Source organism: Falco peregrinus, chromosome 6, assembly GCF_023634155.1.
Source record: "Falco peregrinus isolate bFalPer1 chromosome 6, bFalPer1.pri, whole genome shotgun sequence".
Lineage (NCBI taxonomy): Eukaryota > Metazoa > Chordata > Aves > Falconiformes > Falconidae > Falco > Falco peregrinus.
The window spans coordinates 81,036,622-81,052,263 of NC_073726.1; the positions used below are offsets into that span (position 1 = coordinate 81,036,622).

Below are 15,642 nucleotides of genomic sequence, written 5' to 3' on the forward strand. Positions count from 1 at the left end.
AGAGCACAGGAGTTGAGATCACAAATGCTTGTGATTTAAAAGAGCAGCTCTTAACAAGGGCTTGTGCTGCTCAGTGAGGGGAATGAGGGTGTCTTTTGGCTTTTCAGAAGATTCTGTCATCATCTCATAAGCACATCATTTCCTCACACTGGTTGGCGGGGGTTGAAGAACACAGACTTTCCCTCACCCTCCCGAGCACACACCACTTTGGTGCAAGTAGAAAGCAGCAAGGAAGTTACTCAAACAGAAACACATAGTTTTTTGGTTTTTTCTTTTTTTTACTTCTTAAATGTCACTTCCATACCATGTTCTTAGAAGAGAAGCAGTTTTAAGAATTTCACCCTGCTTTCCTTTGCTTATTCTGTATGATCAGAATGGCTGCTCCCTCCTCTCCTACTTTCAGTGCATCTGTACTTTAGATCTGTATATGTAGTCAAAGTGGATATAATCTTCTCTTTGTTGTAGAAACAGCAGCCACATGCATTTTAGATTACATGCTGTATATTCATAAGAAAGGCAAATGTAATTCATTGAAAAAAAAATAGATGGAGAATTTTCTGTTCAGTACCCTATTGCCCTTCATCCTACTTGAATACTCAGTTTTGATTAGTAGTTCTAAAGGAAAGTCACCCCACTTCACTGTGCTCAGCAATCTGAAAACTGAAACATGGAGAGAGAAAGAATCAGAAAGATAATCAACTTCTCATGAGAATAAGCTGCATAATAAACCCCCTCCAGTTCAAATTTTTAAGCTCATTCTACTTCTACACCTACTGCCTAGCAACACTTTTACCACCAGCACTCTAAGACAACTGGACAAAGCTAGATGGATGGACCTTCCAATTAGATAACAAGATACTGCTTTTTATACAAATAGTGGTCTTTGAAATAACTTCTTCTACTACCAAAACCAAACCAAAAAATACACCACCAAAACCATTTTGCTGACCTACTCAACATAGCCCTCAAATATGTGCAACATTCTTGCAAATATCATCCATGCACCATCACCAACTGTAACCAGTATGATGGATTAGCATCACTTGCATTTACCAAGAAGCCAACCTCTTTGACATTCACTGTAAAACAATAAACTTTTTATGTATTATAGCAGGGAAACCTGACTGATAGAATGTGAGCTCATGGGAAGCATTAGAACACGCTGTTAATGTGTTATATCACTCTATTCAACAGCTCAGTGACTTCACCTGGGGACTCCCTTCTCCACCCATACAAGCAGGGAGCTTCTTTCCGTTTCAAAACACACTTTTTCACTTCAGGTTCACAGCATATAGTTCTGTGACATCCAGAATGAAAGCTTACCTAATCCACTCCAAAAAATACTATAATACATAACATTTTTAGTTTTCTGTTGCCTGGTAAACTAGACAACCAGGAAAAGTGTCAATGGGTTTTTAAAAGATCATTCTCTCTATGACTTCCAAGTCAAAGCAACTGAATACTCTGGAGTACTTTGATACGTATTCATTATTGTTTCATGTCAAAAAACAATTACTCACCTACATTTAACTCCGAATCTAAATGGGCTGAACAGGACAGAGGGAGGGTGGTCCACATACAAAGGCCAGAGGGAAATACCTAAGCATAGGAAAAATTAAAAAAAAAAAAAAAAAAAAAAAAATCCTTATTAAAAGACAAAAAAAAAAACCCCCACCAACCTAGAAAACGGATTTCACACTTTCAGTGCAGTCATTTGCTGTAAAACTCCCCCAAACACGTGAAAACCTAGGTGAGAAGAGACTTAATAAACACTAGCATCCATTTACTTGTAAAGGGTCTGAAATAGAAAGTTATGCTATACTGATAGGAAAAAAAACACCAAAACCCAAACAGCGAGTTTCTCCACTATCTTTAAAAAGAAAAAAGGTTGGAGATGCTTCAAAAAACAACAAACAAACAAGAACCCCGACCAACAATAGCCTTATACACAATTTGACACATCTCCCTGCCAGAAAACTAATCTGTAACTAGCATTCACGGGTGATGCATTTGCATGAATTCAAAAACACTTGTTCAGTATCTGTTAATATAGGAGGCTGCCATTAAGGAAGTCTGATTACAGCTATATATTGCATGGACTAAGACTAATGAAACAGAACATCTCGGATAAATAATCCCACCTCCCCACACACTAAACAGGCCAACACTGGAAACTGGTAATACTGGCATCACCAATCATCACATACAGTCATACCCGTACAACTTCTGTACGAAGCACCTGCTGTTCCTACAAGAATGCATTAAATTATAACCTTTACAGGAGGAAGTAAAAATAAACACATTAGTGTCAATTCCAAACCGTTTCCTGGGCAGCTAAAACCAAGATTCAAATCATGACTATCAAGAGATGACAGCTCCACTTAATCACTGTAATATAACCCACGATAATAAATTACTGCCAAGCACTGCCTCATTACGAAACCCAGGAGTGGCTCCAAACCATGTAGTAAATGACATGACAACCATGAAGAGCCATCGCAGCAGAGGGTTGAACACATTACGACAGCCGGTGAACAGATTCAAAACGCACGTCACGCTGCAAGGAAAGGAGCTACAGGAATCACCTCTCTGCCTTGAGGCAACTGCTCTATAAGCCTCGCAAACACCACCAGCAGACCGTGGGGTAGAGTCTTTCAGACAGACGATTAAAGATTTTGTGCCCAGAACACTGCTCACTGGGACGGACACCTTTACTGGCACCCGCACATTTGTCCCCGGGAGGTCCCAGGCTGCAGATCCCCTCGCTTGCCCATCATTAGCACATGGCGTACCTACGCCAGGGCAGCAGGGCAGAGGTGGACGAGAAGTTCTGTTGAAGATTGTGGCAGGGCTGTTTCTCCCCCTGCCTGCTCTGTCTGGCAGATAACCTTCCGAGCCCCTGGCAGAGGCTCTGCAGGTCACCCTTGCTCCTTCCTCTAGCTCAGTGGCAGAAGCCCCGCAGAAGGCAACAGAGGACAAAAAGAAAGCTCATCCTACTCATCGTGTTTGTCACTATCCCCTTTTCTAATCTCATCCCTGGAAATGAAAGCTAACCTAGTGTTTAACACCGATTAGGTTCTGCCTAGGGATAAGACCCTATGATCAGAGACCACCTTGTGACAGTCCAAGCAAACTAAGTATTGGGACAAAAAGCATCTCCCTTTCTGTTCCTTAGTGCTTCACGTGCAGTTTCTGAAGTGTCATGCAGTCTTCGCATTCACTAATGCCTGCCATCCACACCTCTCCAAAGTCCTTACAAATAAACTAGCTACCACGTCAGGAAACTATATACTATTTTTCCCACTTTAGTGAACAGAAGTAAATCAGGTGCTTAACGCAGGTCCCAAAAGCCCTCATTTCACCACTGGATGCAATCAATTCTGCTGAAGAGCAGATGAGAAATAAAGCATATACTTAATTTCAACATCATTTACTGGAAGGAGGTGTCACATTTTTAGAACAGGATCCACTCACGACTGGAGAGTGAGCTGCTGCAAGTTCAGCCATAAGCATTCAGCGCATTTGGAAATTCCCTGGCAATGCTGTTAAAGGAACAGACATTTCCTGTAATTTTCGGAAACATTTTATATCCCCCCTCCTCCTTTTTAGCCTTGGTGGTAACAAGGGGGAGGGAGAGAAACGATACCGTATTACCATTAAGTGAAATATGAAAGAGCCACCCAAGTTTAAAGTGGAAACTTCAGCTATTTGTGCTTAGGAGAAATTTTTTTTAAAAGAAAGTCTTTCATCATTAAGAGGCCAGGATTTTTCTGCTGACTTTTAGAAAAGAAATATACATCCTTTCAATTAGGGTGAATTACAAAAGGATATAAACTTGCCTTTTTACTTACTTCTGGCAAATAAGAAGTCCTCCAGGCCTTACTTAAATACTTTCTTCTATTCTCCAGAATTACAAATGGAAGCCTTTTTTTCTCTTTTCTTGCTCAGGGCCTTCCCTAAACTGCAGCTAAACGAATCCAACCAGTCAGGTCACACAGTGCCTTCCTCCCACAGCTACCAGCTCTGGTGCATCAAGCAAGCTAGAAGCCCGGGAGAGACTAAGCAGTCAAGCATGACAGCATCCTTCTAAGGATGTACCTACCTCTCCTTTCCTAAAAGTTTAATCCTGTCCTTCCCTAAAAATCTAATGATGTATGAAGTATCTGGCATAAAATTTATAAAATTTACTATGAAGTAATTTTACAACTTACCTATGTAATCCAAGTGTAAAGAGATCCAACCCAAAGCCACAGCATGTAACATAAGAAACACAAACCAAATCAAAACCAGAGGACAGTTGCCTATCCTTACAAAACACATCATGAGTGCTCTTGGGTTCCTGTACACCAAATGGTGAAGTTTCATCATTTAATTGTGACAACTGGCAAAATCCATGCCTGCTAGTCTCCACCAGCAACTGCATTTTAGCTTTCCATTCAAAAACACAAAGTACAAAGAGGGAAAACCTCAAAACGCTGAGATACTTTAGAAATCCTCAAGCTGTTGAAACTCCAGCATATCCTTACTCTTAGTAGAATAAGACTGCTTTACAGCAGCCTCTTACATGACACCAAGGTTTCCACCTACTACACGATCGGCACATCCCGAATCACCTGACAGTGTTCTGCAGCTCTGTAGACCAGCAGAAAGAGTGGCTTTTGTATTTTACATGGTCATCTTTTTTGCTGAGAAACAGATTAAAAGGAGGAGTGCTCTGAAGAGTAAGCACTAAATAAACATCCAGCACAGCTGTTGTAATAGTCTGTACTACTTCTTTAAAAGGCTTCCCACGAAAGAAGATAAAATGCGACCTCAGACTCTTCAGACAATGCTTAGCCTTTAAGTTTAAGGCCTTTTGCCTAGTGAGAGACTTTAAGGGGGAGACGTTCAAATAATATGGGCCTGCAAGTAAGGAGCCAAAAATTTAAGGAAAAAAAAAAAAGCGCAACTCTGATCTGCTGTGTGGTCACTGTATGATGAAAACAGAAGGTGGATCTGAAGCCTTCATACAAGAACCAGGATGGATTAAAGGCAGAGGATAATGATGGTAATTTTATTAGGGAAATAAATCAGAATAGCTTCTGGGCAAGGCAGGGGTGAATTTCTTGCAACAGACTTTTTAATGAGTCTTCTCTCAAATTAAATTGAATGACTAAAGATCACTGTGAGTCAATTCCCTTAAGAACAGAGACATGTAAACTGCTTCCATGGTATGGTATGCTGTGGGTTAAAATGTTCTGGTCTTTCACCCATTTGAGGAAATGACACCAGTTATCCCGGAAGGCAACATGCACATTCAACCCCTTCAGATCAGGGCATGAGAAAGTTTGGAAGGAATTTCTTTTTCTTTTTTTTTCTTTTTTTTTTTTTTTTATTACACTGTCAACATTAATACTTTTTTTCTTCCTGCTTGTGTCTGAAAATATAGTGCTGTAGTGCACGGCATTCATGTCCTGTCAGTGGTACAGAGAAACATCTAGAAGTTTTAAAAAAATATTTAAGAAGTGTTAATTAGATCTATTGTCAAACTCATTTAGAAAATTGTCTGCACACTCAAAATTAATATTATGAGCACTGTATGCTACATAGTGATAAAAGCACATAGAAGCACCTTCAGAAAGGATGCTGGGCCAAATAAAACATTGACATTACATATATGCAAGCTCAGTCCTACTCAGAAAAGCAGTTAAGTTTAATTGTGTTTCCCCTTAAATGACATCTATATGGCAAGGAAACAGAATAGATGGTGGAAAACAGTGAGTTCACAAATGTGATACAGCTCCACTATCTCGAGGTAGGGTAAGAGAAGGAAACAGAGGTATATGATGTACGGCAAAGGCTCCCAATTAATGTGAAATAATTAAAGTAGTTAGCTCTTCCCAGAAATTAAACAGTTGCAGAAATCCTGTTAAGAGGTCTCCTGTTCTGGGCTGTGCAGGGTAGGAAGGGGTTCAGCTATAACATGGAGTGACTGCAGAACTGCAGATGAAGCCCAGAAAATAAACTGACAAACTCCTAGATCCAGAGGATTGGGACCCACATCTCTTACTGTGATGTAGGACTCCTGATAGCTCACACACTGGGAACAGAACATGTTTTCCTGCCTCATTTGTACCCACAAAGGTAATCCTGATGACCTACTTATTAAAACCGCTTTCAAATTTTGGTTTAATTGTCAAGATGGTACCATCAGGGCCCCAGTTCAGGAACAAAAGCAGAAGTCACTGAGTATCTCACTGAGCTACGCTCCAGGTAACATGCCCTGGTACACCTTTCCCAAAGGATCCCAACTGTTTCTTTGAATATGAATCATGTTATACAAGACCTGCAGTGGTGCCAAAGCCACACTTCTGGCATGGTAACTACGTGGCTGGAGAGAAAAGCTGTATGTATCTTTACAATGGAAGGAGAGAGCAGAGGGTGACTTACATTCCCCAGCTGTGCCTCTTACATGACTATTACCATTTAAGTAAAGGAAGAAGAGTGACATAACCACAAAATGTATTAATTACCCTTAAGAACCACTGACAAAATGTCACCGCCATTACATCTAGTTTGCAAGATGAGATTTTTTTAAAGTTTCAAGAGCAAAAACACACAATAGTGAACTGAGGGAGTAAGTTCTGTTATTATCTGGTATGTGCCTTAGTCAAAGATCAGGGTCAACAAGAAATGTTCTGTAGCAATCTAGCTGGGCTTCTAACAGGATTTTTAATAGCAAAGAGAAACAAAACATATTCCTTTAAATTACATTTGTATTATCCTGTTTGAAGTATGCTTACATGCAGGCACAGCTGTGTACAAATCTATACACAAGATTTTTTATTTCTCCAGAATTTGTAGAGGTGCTCTGTTTTACACAGTCCTTTTAAAAGCAACCAGAAAGGCACTGATTGTTGTCAAAGTAATCCCAAGCTAGGAAAGCTCAATATACTTCTGCAATAACTGAAGTAATATATCAACCAAATGGATCAACTTCAGTGCATGCAGAGCCAACTAAAATACTTGGGAAGAAGCGTATCATCTGCAAACTGCAAGTTCCTTGTATTTCTTAGGTATCCAGAAATGAAAGAAACACCAGTTATTTGTCAATGATCATGAACACATAGATAAATAATACTGATTACTTTTATAATAACTTACAAACTATACATAAATTTCTGTTGATACCACTGGCAAGTGTTCTGATCATTTTCAGACAGACTTGCAGTCTGCATGTGAGCAACCCTTAGAAAGGAGTCAGGGTCTGGTACGCGATCCTGAGGTTTTTACCTCCAGGAAACCGATCCTGAAGGATAAAGGTATACGATGGGTGGTCCTTAATCACTTCCTTTATGTGAAGATTGAGGTCAGAGTGGAAAAAAAAGCCAAGGAAGGAAGTCTGTAGCACCCCTCAAACACACACACACACACCTTCCTGAACAAGTCCTCCAATGGTTTAGAGGGTTAACCCGCACTTTAAATGAAGTAGTCAGGGGTTGGGATAGAAATAAACAGCTTGCACAAGCAACACACTGTGCTATTAAGTTTTCAGAAGTGACTTAAAAAATAGGTCAGTCTAATTTGTGGCTGATACTTTGTTCCTTCACCACTATGAACTCACAATGATGTCAGTCTCATGTTCAAACATGCCACATTTAGCAGCATACAGGCTTCCTGAGAGACTCTCTCAGCCTTCCTTTGTGCAAAAGCCTTCTGCCAGATTCTTAGCTCATACTTCACTGACTCAGGCATGCCACTCCGATTTCAAGGGAGTTACACTGGCTTCCCGTCAAATACTGCACAGTCTGAGGGTTTCCCCCCGCCCCTTTTTTTTTTCTAACTTTACTGACTACAAGTTTAGAGAATATGTGGCCATATTCAGGTTGCTGTTTTAGGCCTCACCTTCATTAGACACATCCAGAAGAGTACTGCCCATTAAAAGGTGTAGGAAACAGGTGTTCTTCACTAACTCAATCCACCCTTCCATACTTAAAGGGGGCTTATAAGAAAGATGGGGACAGACTTTTTACCTGGGCCTGCAGTGACATGACAAGGGACAATGATTTTAAACTGAAAGAAGGTAGGTTTAGTCTGGACATAAGGAAGAATTAATTTTTTTTTTTTTTTTTTTTTTCCGACAAGGGTGGTGAGACACTGGAACAGGTTACCCAGAGAAGCTGTGGGTGCCCCATTATTGAAAGCATTTCAGGTCACGTTGGCTGGGGCTTTGAGCAACCTAGTCTAGGGAAAGATGCAGAAAGGGCATCGTACTAGATGATCTTTAAAGGTCCCTTCCAACCCAAACCATTCTGTGATACTTCCCCATCCTTACCCAATTGAAAGAAATTCTAGATGCCCCTGTATTCTACTCAAATTCAGCTAACCCTTGAGGATGCAAAGCATCCCACAGAATTGGAACTTTATTCAGAAATGCCTCCTATGCAGCCACCCCAAGAAAACTAAAGCACACTCACATACAGAAGCTAATCTGTCTGCATAACTTTTGATTTTCAAGGAAGGTATCTTTTCATTATTATTTCTGACACAAAGCTTGCTGCAGGGTTTTTAAGCATGTTAGCAAAGACAATAGCTTGTGAAGCACAAGGATATTGTAAGCTTGTCTAGATACAAAACTTCATATGAGCCTTGGACCCAGCAGCAGCCTTTTGCAAGCATCTTTAGCTAGACCCAAGTGAAGCAGCTCTTTGAACCACCACTGCTGCTTGTTTTGCCTGAATGGGAAACTTACAACTGAAAACAATAAAGGAGAGATTTTAAAAGCAGTTATTAGCCTCTTCCACTTCTTGGCTGTCAGTGGGAGGCCGACTGAGGTGCCACCCTACCTCACCCCCACCGCTCTTCCTCTCATCCTCTCAGATGGGCCAGATCAGCCTTTTGTGAGGCTGCTCTCTGCACCTGAGGGCACCAACTAATCTCCAATGGGAGTAAAGGAAAGCCATCTAAGAATACAACGGTAGGTAAAAAAAAAACAGGTCACTCTTGGAAAATTGCCACCTGCAAGCTCGTTCTTAATGATCCTAATTCTCACCATTTAACTCATGTTTATGCTTGTCACTAAGTATCTATACTTAACATTGTGTGCATCTTAACCAGCTAATCTATGTTTCCCACTGCAGCAGCCACCACAGACACTCTAGCTCACAAACACTCAGCTGGAATAGAAGGAAAAGAGGAAAAAAGGGTGACCATTTATATGCTGCTAAAGCATTTCTCTTGGGGATACACTACGAAAGATATAATACTAGCCCAGACTCTATCATTCTCTTATTCACAACGCCGTGTTTTCCAACTGGTACTAATATTTTTACTTGGGGGTTTTTGTTTGCTTGTTTGTTTTAAACTACCATGTCAGTATGTTCAAACCTGTATCATACATCCATAGAACAAGACTATTGTCTGAATCCTTAACGTGGTTAGAAAAGCATCCTGCTCTGTCTCGGGAAAAGACACATTATCTCATGGTCATTTCCAGCACCACATGAAATTCTAGCTACACTCTATGAAAGAAAACATACAGATGTCGTTCACAAGAACTGCATATCCAACTAATCCCACTATTACTGCTGTATCTGCAAATGCCCAAGGATACAGGAAAGGCAAGTCTTGCAGGGAGAGGTGACATCTTTTATCAGACCAGTTAATGTGGAGCGATAAGAAGAGGGAGGGCATGAACTCCAGAATGCACATGCCCTTCCTCACATACACAGACATGAAACAGAACCAAACTGTGACACAGAAACAAAAGCTAAGGCTTCCAAAACATCTCCACATCCAGCCTGTCCCTCTTCCCAAACAGGAAAATAAGAAGTCCAAAGCACATCCCGAAGTATGTCATAAATTACCCAATGAATCATATTCCTCATGGAAACTGTCTGGCTGAAGACACACCACTGAAAATGTGTGATAAAAGACAGAAAGAAACCTAAAAGATACCCATTCCCCAAATTCTTGGAGTTAATACCAAAACAAGAAAATCCTGGAGTCATCACGGAGTTACTAGATTTGTGGTACATTTTTCCCATAAACAAACTTCTCTGGATTATCAAATTGTTTATTATGATTAACTCAAACTTGACCTAGATTTAGCTTTATATTAGCTGCTTTTGTTTAAAGTTTTAAGTGGGGTTTGTGTTCTTGAAACCTTGCCTGTCTTCCCCAAACTAATGAGTTTAAACTCGGGGAGAGGGCAGGGAACATCACGCAAAAAAAACCCTCCTTTAAAAACCTTTCTTACACCCTGTCTGAAGTTTGTACTTGGGGTTTTTTGGGGTTTTTTTTTTGGGGGGGGGGGGGGGAGGGAACCAACCAAAAAAACCCAACCCCAAACCAAAACCCACTACATAACAAAACAAAACACAACCACATACAAAAATTATAGTTTCCTTAAAAGTACTTTTCAGATACTGAAAAACTTGGACAATTTCCAGCTACAACTAAAACCGTACTGCATTACTCAAAATTATAGAACTAGAAGTTTCATTCTACAATGCTATGAGATGATGATAATTTAGCCCTTTTAAAGTAAAACAAATTTTCTTTTCCTTCAGTTCCAAATTGATTTAAAGGTATCAGTGACAAAGACAGCAGGTGAGATTAGACATATTTGCCTTCACAAAGTCATGACAGTGATAGATGTAGCTGATGTGTTTGTTACCTGGGGCTCTCTCCTTTGGTTTTTAATTTTATTTGGATTGCAAAGAAAAGTTATGTAGCTAGTTTGCCACCTACAGTGGTGTATGCAGCTAGGCTCTCCACGGGATCTCTGAGTGGCATGAAAGGACTGACCCTGGTGGAGTACCAGATATCATGGCAATGGAGTACTAGAAGTCATGGCAAAAACACACCTGAGAGAAGCCGATTTCTGCCAACGAATGCGAAAAGTGTTTCAGATGTGCAGACCTAGGCAAGAAATCTTTTCCAGAAAAGACTTCATCCCTGACTGCAACTGCCCTCCCTGATAGGATTATAGCACAGGTCAAAATGTGCAGGAAAAGAGTTGAACGCAACCACAGAAGCGGAGGTCACCAGGAAAGCGGGGAAGGAGAAGCACTCCTCCCACCCCCTTCAGGCTTCCTCCTCTGCAGCCACACCAAAAGGCTCAAGCTAGAACAGTAAATGCCTAGGGCGCACGTCCAAAATCAAACGATTCATAACCTGGGAGCTGCGTAAAATCAAGCACAAATCCAAATAATTTTTTAGAACATCTAAATTTTAATTTATCTTATGCTTTGGAGCAGGCAAAATAAATAAAACACTATGGCTTAGATCTAGAAGAAAATTTATCTAGTCTACTTGTAGCTACAACGCCTATCCAGGACTAAAGCATTCTTCCTAATCTTGTTCTCACCATCAGCTCAAAGTACAGCTTTGCAAGGTTCTGCTTGCTGGCACTCTGTTGAAAGCATAACCACATAAGATCTTGAGAACCAGCTTTAAGTTTGGCAGGCAGACCACCTGGCATCAAAGGTATGCCTATTGGTATGCCTACGGCCATATGTCTGAACTTCAGTCAAAAAACAAGATGCTGCAGGGATTTTTATTTTTTTTTAATGTGTTTGGCAGCTAAATTCTCCTGATATTCCATGCATGCTTCGATGCAGGGACAGACACTGTGCAGGAGATGCGTAACTCTAAGACTCACGAGCTAACTCTGAATCAAACCAAATCAAATCAGTGCTTAAACTAGACTTGATATAAAGAAGGGTTATTTCTGCAGAATCTCCCCATGACATGGCTACAGAGCTTTCCATACCCAGGCTAAATACTTTCCCCACGGCACTCCATAGTATAGGGCAGATGGACTAGGCTGAGGATCTCAAGCTGCACTGTCACCCTCACTGCCGTATCCAGAATAATTTGTTCTGCAATTGCAGGCAGAACCATGTGCCATTACAGTACCAAACATCAGAGCAAGAAGGCAATCTTTTAAGCTTGTGTTATTACTTCAGCTCAGACATACAGATAGCATAAGGAATGGAAAATAATCTCACCACCAGCACAGAGAAGTTGTTGCAGACAGCAGGCACAGTCTGTATACAGAACTGAGTTAGAAGTATGCTGGAATAACTGAAGAAGAGGAAAAATACATTAGTGCCCCAAAAGATGAACCCAGCCACACACTATTGATCCATAAAATCTACAGCTGTCCCCAGGAGCTGATATACCATTGGCTTTAAACAAAGCAGGCGCCTGGATGGGAAAGGGGGACTTGTCCATGAAGAACTCCTGCTCCACTGGTACTAACAGATGGTGCCTGCTGCCTGGGTCTAAAGATCCAAAGCCCCTGGCACAGTTCAAAGGGCACTGTTGCCCCTTGTGCTAGGTTGCCATAGTTTTTTGGTGTATTTAAGGTAAAATTTAAGTTAATGACTCCTTTCAGCACAAGTCTGTAGAGTCAAATATGAGAAAGCACCAGCATGATGATTGCTCACACAGTCTCAGCACAGCGTCCTTGTTCTTACATGGCACAACAGGGATATTCCTTACATAAGCACCTTCCTCAGGGTGGTACTCACTCAACTGAGGAGTAATTATTTACCCACGATCCCATCTGCTTTGCATTCCCATTAAAGAAAATGTTATGCAAAAAGGGAAGAGCTTGGCTATGAGTCCTTGGCCCAAATATCCTCTTACCAGTGCTGTGCTGCTTGCCAGGTCATTGCTGTTTGCAATTCAGAAGCTTGCAGCAGACAGACCATGCCAAATCCAAAGAACTTTGTCATTAAAAGAAAAACTTTAAGCCTAACAGTAGGAAGTACTCTCCCTGCTTTGTTAATCTTGTCAAACTATACTGTACAGACAATTACAATTAATAAAGTATTCTTAGGAAGCTTAATGACAACTTTGGAGCGATGGTTCTCTGCTTCAGGTACATTGGAATGAGGAAAACAGCAGGGAAGAAAATTTTTCTTGCTGTACTTGGCCCTCATAAATGCAAAGAGGACTCCCAAGGAAAACTGCCCCACTCCAGACAGCAATTTAAGTGGTACAGATCTACCCAGGAACATCACTTGCCTTCCTTGCCTACCCATGGAAATACCTTTACTACCAGCACCTGAGCTTGTAACCACAGAAAAGCATGGTCCTTTTCTGCATTAGCTACTTAAAGGCATTAGAGGTGTTTCTTCTGAAAGGAGCGAACAGACAAAGCTCACCAGCTCCAAGAAGCACATCTGAAAAACACACTTGCACTATCACCACTCAACAAAGACAGAGATGTGCAATAAAATGGCCCACTCCTTCACTGCATTTTGCACCTACTGCTGTATGTAACTGCCATGACTTAAAACAGGGGCTTCCAGACAAGCCACTGAATAGCCCAGGTAAGTATCTTTTAGCACTTGTTGATTTTGACAAAACCATAGTCATAACCAACATTCTTTTGGTGAACAACTGACATCAAGTAAATGATTTACTGACTTAGAATTCATGTTTCTTTTTAGGAATAAATGATCACAGAAGACCAGACTAACTAAGAATCTAAATATCAGTACCTTCTTTTAGTATTTTTAAAGGCACAATCAAATCCTCCTGGGGCCTTTCACAGGCTGTCTATCCATCTAGCAAGGCTAAAGGCAATTCCCATGATACCCCACCCACCCTTGCTCTTTTCAGACATTAAAATGTATTCAGGTTTACTCACAAGAAAGCTTTTGTAAGGAGCAAGTTCCACGTCTGAATCCAGCAATTAGATTGCCAATAGCTTCAGACACAGACAAACTTGCAAAATCCATCTCTAGACTACTGATGCCCCAAGCAGGAATGGTGTGTTGCATCCACCACGGCAGAAGCATTCAGAACATCACAAGGAGAGCAGCCAATGTGCAAAGAGCCTGGAGGTAACACTGCCATCAGGTTTACTGAGATAGGCATCTTCCGATTATCTCACAATTAAGAAAACCTTAAAGTTAAATAATTTTGAAGGAGAAGAGCAACTCCAGGTGACCTGTTATGCTTTACAGGTTTCAAGTAAGTCATAAAGAACAAGAGATTAAGCGGAAGGGTCTTGTAATTTTGTTACCATATTTATATTATCATCATGATCAACTGCATTTCGATTTAAATTTTTGAATCCAGAGAAAATTTACTTAATCCATTATAAAACTATAACATAGCTAAACTGTTTGAGGTTTGACAGCCACACTAAGAGTGATACATGAATTTGTAGCATCCTATACAAACAGTACACTGAAAACCCAGCATTATGTATTAGCACCTGATGGGCCTTTTAAAGACAGCCAGATCTGAAAATGCAATCAGAAAACCTGCCAATTTGTTGTGGCTTTGAGCTTCCTAAAAAAACACCCCAAACAAACAAACACCCTGAAAGGTCTGAAAGCAAATCTCAATTTAACACACATGCACTACTTCACAAAGTTCATGTGTAGCACTTCACCAAGATCACAGAGAACACAGTAACAACGGTGGTCAAAGGGATATGTCCTCCTGGATCAGAAACAAGTCTACATGAACTATGTTTTGGGGATGGTCAGGAACCACCATGTGTAAACCCATCACTTTGACACCTAACCTGGTCTTAGACTGCTGTCTTAAAACTTAGCTGTGTTAAAACCTCCATAGCAAACCTAATCATACATGAAAGAAACAACCACTGCTTGTAACACAGTCTCAAGAGAAAAAGCAGAAAGACAGGAATTAACACCAGAAGTTACAGAAGAAAGGTGGTTTTGTTTGCTTAAGACTTACTTCGAAGATGTCATCTTACGCATGCCAACTGTTAGCAGCCATCAACAAAAATAAATTCTTGCTGTTAACAGAAGTAATAGAAAAGACATGCAACTTACGATGTTACTACGATTTCTTCTGAATTTTAACCACCACACATTGCAATAAAAAGTGACAGAAAGAAAACACAATTAACTGATGGCCAATCTAGAAAAATGCATCACAAGCTAATGGCTTCACCTACAAATCAAGTCATTGCATGTTTAAGTAATTTCTAGTACCCTCCTGAAGGAACTAAAAAATCTGCTACAGCCAAGAGGGTCCCCTTTTGCACTCCCCCTTCCCATCAACTTACTTCATCTCATGAAGGATTTCTCCGCAGAGAAGCTAGAGTTGTACCCTGCCCATTTTTCCACTTGATATTAAGAGAATTTAAACAACATAGATGGACGAAAAACACTCACCTAGGCACACGATGTCTTTTAGCTGGTAGCACAGTAGCATTTCCTTTGGCCTTGACTATGCTGCTCACACCTACGCAGAACACTGCAGCAAATGTACTTTTCCAGACCTGCTCCTTTGACCAGATCCATCTTTATTTTCTTCTTAAGCCATAGGAGAGAGTACGAGACCCTCACCCATCTCACACTCCTTCCCAACACTGCCTCAACACCTCACTACTTTGCCACAAAGTCTACAAGGACTTTGGCATCAGTACTAAGATGATTATGCCAACCAGAATTGCCTAGGTGAAACAACACTCCTCTCCGCCTCTGGGACCACCAAACACAGCACAGTCCACGGTCTGTGAACGGCCTCCTGAGTTCTGTAATAAATATCTGCATTACTGCATGGAAGGGATACTCTAAAAAAAGTGTGTATTAAGTAAAAATAAGCTGCGACTTTGGTTTTAGATGCCAAAGCAAACAAGATTAGGACTCCAAAAAGAAAATA

At 40.7% G+C, this 15,642-nt stretch overlaps 1 protein-coding gene across 6 annotated transcripts in view; it reads right to left on the reverse strand.

Moving 5' to 3' along the window:
* The window catches only part of DUSP16 (dual specificity phosphatase 16), a 69,832-nt gene that overhangs the window by 38,075 nt on the left and 16,115 nt on the right, over positions 1–15,642 (reverse strand). For 2 of the 6 annotated variants that reach the window (XM_055809280.1, XM_055809277.1), the window contains exon 2: positions 1,525–1,599. The exons of 2 other annotated variants lie outside the window; for them this stretch is intronic. The gene's annotated coding sequence lies outside the window, so the exon portion shown is untranslated. Of the gene's footprint in view, positions 1–1,520; positions 1,600–15,642 lie in introns of all 6 variants that reach the window. 2 more of the 6 variants (XM_055809279.1, XM_055809276.1) reach the window with 1 other exon arrangement.